This window comes from Pinus tabuliformis, chromosome 6 (genome assembly GCF_031772625.1).
Source record: "Pinus tabuliformis cultivar Carrire ecotype Pingquan chromosome 6, CPIR1, whole genome shotgun sequence".
In the NCBI taxonomy this organism is placed as follows: domain Eukaryota; kingdom Viridiplantae; phylum Streptophyta; class Pinopsida; order Pinales; family Pinaceae; genus Pinus; species Pinus tabuliformis.
The window spans coordinates 1,318,745,949-1,318,751,658 of NC_142292.1; the positions used below are offsets into that span (position 1 = coordinate 1,318,745,949).

The 5,710-nt window shown below is 36.7% G+C and overlaps 1 pseudogene; it reads right to left on the minus strand.

Moving 5' to 3' along the window:
- Positions 1 to 3,060: 3,060 nt before the first annotated feature.
- On the minus strand, positions 3,061 to 4,738 carry LOC149263464 (putative xyloglucan 6-xylosyltransferase 5 pseudogene; annotated as a pseudogene).
- Between the last annotated feature and the right edge of the window lie 972 nt (positions 4,739 to 5,710).

The following is a 5,710-nucleotide window of genomic DNA, read 5'->3' on the forward strand; positions in this document are numbered from 1 at the left end:
CAAGACACTGAAACAAAATGGGGAGATGGCATATGCACTTGGGCCACCCAACACTCATAGGATTCCACGTTTCCTCCCTTAAGAATTACATTGGACATAATAGTCCCATGTGTACAAAATTTCTTGAGATGGATGAGAAGGGAAGGGACAAGCATAGTTGGAACCATAGGGCATCCTAGGACCTAGACAACCATAAAATGATCCTCAATCCAAGGAGGTGAAACAATGCCTCATCCTAGAAGGATTACCCTATAGAAGATACCATGTGGGACATTAAACAATTCCAACTGCAACATCCAAGTTTTCCCAAGATATAAAGGCTTCTTTGAAGGAGGAATCATGTTATGTACCTCCCTAGCTAAGTTGCATGAAATGCTGAAACGTTTTGGAGTTTCTGAAATGGGTACGTTTAGAAACGTCACCTCCCAAAATGGAAATGTCAGCCGAAACGTCATATATGTATATATAAAAAAATATGTATAAATAAATAAGTGAATAACACATTATCTTTGCAAGAAAAAATGAAATAAGACCCATAGATGACAATTTGGAAGGAAAACAAGTTTATATTAACTCTCATTGATGATTACATGATGGCCGAGCTTTGGCCAAGTTTCGGAGTTTCGGTTATGGGTACCACCCGAAACGTCGGGTTCCTAGAAGTTTCATGCAACATAACTCCCTAGTATCAACAAATAAAGACAATAATTTCCATTATGCAGTGTGTGATTAATTGTAGTTATTTAACAAAGCCCATATTGCATTAATAAAGTAACCAGATAGATAATTAATGAGTTGACAAGGTCAATAAGGCTAATAAGCCTATAAATAAGGAAGTACCAGTTGTATTTCATGTGCTTGGAGCCATTTTGGGTAGTACCCTCTCTCAAACAAGTGTTTCTCATTCTTAACACAATCCATCTTGTTTTTCTTGTGTTTTTATCAAGCAAGTTGGTTGTTCTTCTCTTCTTGACATTCCGTTGATCTTTTGTGAGTGAAACGGTGCACCAGGGTACTCCACGTGGAGATCCTGGGTGCTGCCACAAATCTAGGTGGAATCTCTGGCAGGTAATAAGGATGACCACTCTCCACTTCTTGTGGGGAGAGAGATGTACTAGGGTATTCGAAGATTTTTCCACACAAAGCTTCAATAAGTTCTATAGAAATACAGTGTTCAACTCATCTGATACCCTTGTGAAAGAAAAACAACAAGAAAAAAAAAACAAAACAAAAAGTTAACCCCCATCTCAAAATGATCTATTTTAATTCTACTCTTATGGATAAGATTTTATTGCAGTTATTGGATGAACCGAAACCTAGTTTAACAGAGATCCAAATCGCAATCGGCTCTGATCTAAAAGCCACCCCCTCTAAAATAGGAGATGACTCAGATGAGCTTCGATGAATTAGGAAACACACCAAACAAGTTCATCATATTCCCAAATCAATTCCTATTTCACCTCTACCTTTCTAAAGAGAATTTGCGCTTGTAACTACAGGAATGACCAACTTTTAGCTCATTGATATCCAAAATTACTATGAAATCAAGCCTCATTGCCCTAAAAAAAATGTTTTGCATGTAACTAAAGGAGAAACAAACCAAAATTAATTTATCTTCACCCCTAATTAGCTCTAATATCATGCCCCACTTCTACACAATATGTTGTTCTAGCAAGTACCAAGAATCAATCCAGATTTAATTTATCTTGTTCTAGAATTCATAACTGATGAATAAGGCAATACACTTGTAACTAAAGAAGAAATAAACAAAATCATCAACTCTTTATCACCTCTGCTCCGACACATATCCTCCCTGAATAGCAAGATGCAATTATCTATCCTCCATGAATAGAAGCTTGCACCCACAACAAATAATAAACAGTTGAGGCCAAATGCAATCACTAGGTTTGAAAAAAAAAAAAAAAACTACCTGACGTAGCATCTTAGCCAAACAAAATTTCTTGTGAATCTCATCTATGACAATACACTGCTTATGGTGCCTAACATAATTGGGCCACTTGTGACACTTCTGGGGTTTAAAGGAAGCATTTAAGAGAGAGAGAAAAGAGAAATTGTAGGTTGCACAACTGTAAAGTCAATTGCTAGCAGAGGTCTAACATTAACAAGAAAACATGTGTTGACATCCAACGATCGATATTTAATCATTAGTGAGACACCTTACATTAAAACCTTTGCTATGATTGAAGTTAGTTGCTAACAGACAATAAATTACACATGACATTAACATGGTTTATGACATGCCACTCAACATTTAAAAGAAATGCAATAGAAAAGACAGTATAACATCCTAAACAAATTACAGCTGAGAAAGATCCAATATGTTTGAAATCCACCAAAACGATCAGATCATGACTCGATTATATTTTCCATACTAGAACTACCATGTCAAAGATATGTCTGATCAACAGTTTTCCCACTTCTTTTCATTAATGCTAGTAATTGTGTCATAATCTAGAGGGTGTTCATGTATCCTTTATCTAGGATCCCCATCTATATTAAAATCTGATCTGTCAACAAGTAACATTACAATCCACTAACAAATTTACCTCAAAAGAGTTGGATAAAATGTGCAAAAATTACATGTCATTAATAACAATTAACAGATCCCCCATTATTACAGCTAAAGGCTTGGGAGTAATTAAACCTTGGTCAAAGTTAATCATAATATTTATAAACAAGTGTTGCAATTAGATCAGACTTTGGTCCTTGTGTGATAGCATTAGATCCCACATTAGGGCATTCCTAGCCTTGAAAAGGAGAAAACATTTCTAGCTTAAGATAAACAAAACTAAACAATGATTAAGTGTTAGTCCTCAATTAGCATTAAGCAAAGCTTAACATAACACTCCTAAATCAAATCAACTCAGGCTTATAGAGAAGGGGCATATTCATGTTATGCATGAACCAGACTAACTAGTAAACCTGTCACCATTTCATAATTGTATTCGAATCCAAAACTGCAATGTTGTGAAAAACATATTCCCTTATGATATAACAAACGAAATGAATAAATTAGATTACCACCATCGCATTCATCTTACAAAGTTTGGAAAATGTCTAAAGAAAGGCTTCTCTATTTGCAAAGACATCTATGAATGCATGATTAAATGCATTATAGGCTCTTTGAAGCAGTGAATGAGGGATGCAAGAGGTTGAACTCATCTTTGACTTCAAGAGGTTATGCAGTTTCATTCCCTGTCCGTTTGACTTTTGATATATTCAGACTCTTGTCCTTGAAACCATAAATCTGTAGTATTTGGTTGTCTACAAAATTGAAATCCCTTTCCATACTCTTCAGACAACGCTCAACAGGGTAATCTTCGTAGTTACCACAAGGTTTGCACCCCACAAAATGAGTGACAAAAGGCCACCTTTCATCTCCAAGTCCAAGATGGTAGGTCTGGATCATGTCCTCGTACTTGTCCACCACAACAACCCAAAAACCATGAAGAAAATATGAGCTTTCTAGAAACACTTTGTCAACCCAGAGTTTTTTTTTTTTTTTTTGAGAGATCAATAAATATATCAGGGCAGATTGATCATCTTCCTCAAATGTCGGTCTACCCTCCAAATGAGCAATCAAAACCTTCCCTGCTTCTTCTTTGATCCTACCCTTTGGACCCATTGTTTCCCATGCATCCGATATATCTAAATACCATTAACAGTTTTGAATAAGGAAGTTCCCAATATTCAACCCGATCCCAGACTGCTTGCCATAAACCAAATTCTCCCAACCATGGAGAACAAAATTATAGTTCTTGTATTTATCGAACGACAAATCAAAACCCATATCAGTGAACATAGAATCATTGTCCATCCACCATATCCATTCCGCTTCTGGATGTGACATCATAAGCCTTTGGAGTAGATGTAACTTGGCCTAATAGCCAGCCATCTCTATATCTAATGAGCCGTGGTATAGACAATCTAAATGCCATGAAGCCTACAGTAATCAATCTTGCTCTTGATTCCCTTTAGAAAATAATGATCCCCAATTGAGCTATCACATGGGACCTAGTGACAAGCAAAATCCTAGGTCTTCCATTCACATAACTAGGAAATTGAGGATTTTCCTTAATCCAAGTTATTCTTTGCTAATCCCAATCACTGATCCGGGGTCCAAAGTATAAGTTACCTTGGGATAGGTTGCATTACCATCTATCTGCATCCTCGTCTCATTCTCTCCATCAAGATCATCATTCCTCCTGATCCCTTCTACTGCCCTAACATTCTCCCTTGCCACCTTTTGGCTTGCTCCACCATCCCTCGTATCTTGGCCACCCAAACTGCCTACTCCTATGGTGCCCCTGAAAACGAATATGGCTACGAAACCACACAAAATTGTAATTTTCAAATTGTTAAAATTTTTCTGAATCGACCTTGCTTTGGGTAGAGCAAGAGATCTACCATTTGTAGCGCCCCCCCCCGAATGAGGGTAGACCCCTCTTGATGCTCTCGCTTATTGAAACGCCAAAAAAAAATCCTAGATCCCGTTATCTGCTATTCTATATATCTATGTTTTAAACAAAATTACATAAACCTAAACATGCCTCTTACCTATATGATACTGCTGACAACCTCCGAAATTTATATAAAACACGAACTACAAGTGCCTAGGTCAAGCCCACTGGCAGAGTGGATCCAGACTTGTTTATTCAATGAAGCTTGTCTAAACAAAAGTCTGAGTACCAGTCTTCTTTACTATTACTTGTTCCATCTTTTATATTTCTTTGCATATGGTGGAAAACTAAAAATGGACATTGCATTACGCTCATATCTCATGGTATCCTTTATTTATCTTGTTTTGAAAGGGAAATACAATATAGGAGAAAAAAAAATGTCAACAAATGTTTTCTGAAACTACTATACTATACAATAGATGATATAGAAAGTATTCACTACCACAAGGATCTGGATCCTCTTTTTTTTTCATTGATAAAGAATACCATTAGAATCAATGATTTGTGACTTGAAAGAAAGTATCACTTCACCATTAGAATTCAATGCATAGCTAGAGTCATTCAGAGTCAAACAAAATAAGATAGAGATGAGGATCGATATTCCAACTGTCATTGACACAGAAGCCCATTGATAATATACATCTGCTATGTTAGAAATCTCCTCTCTTTTCCCAAAGCAATCCTTTCTAATTCCTACATTGGATATCCACATACCCTAGCTAGTGCCATAGTTCTATGAGATCGTCAACCTCAAATCGGCTGCCTTTGCTGCTACATAATTGTCAGCCATTCATGAAGTTATTTTATCTGTTTAATCATTAGTCTATGACAATCCATGTTTATCTCTCTACTTGACCCACCACAACTTAATTGATTCTGATCTGATTTTCAGCAAGAAAAGCTCAGGTCTCAAATTTAACTATGTTATTTTTATTTGGATGAAGAACTATTGAGATAATATAACTTTCAACTCTCTGGAAGAAGATGTTATTGATTGTTCAGCTCATTCATAACACAAACTCTAGAAAATCTATGATAAGTATGACGAGAGCCACAACATGGCAGGCAGAATCCCAGAGGAATATGAGTGCAGGGGTGGATCTCTACTTCAAGCAAGGCCTGGATATTTCAAAGCCTAGAGTTGAAGTGGGTTCTCAGAAGTCAGCCTTCAAGCTCCATGAGAGAAGACAGAGCATGAGAAAACTGGAGATTAAAATAGGTCTAACATT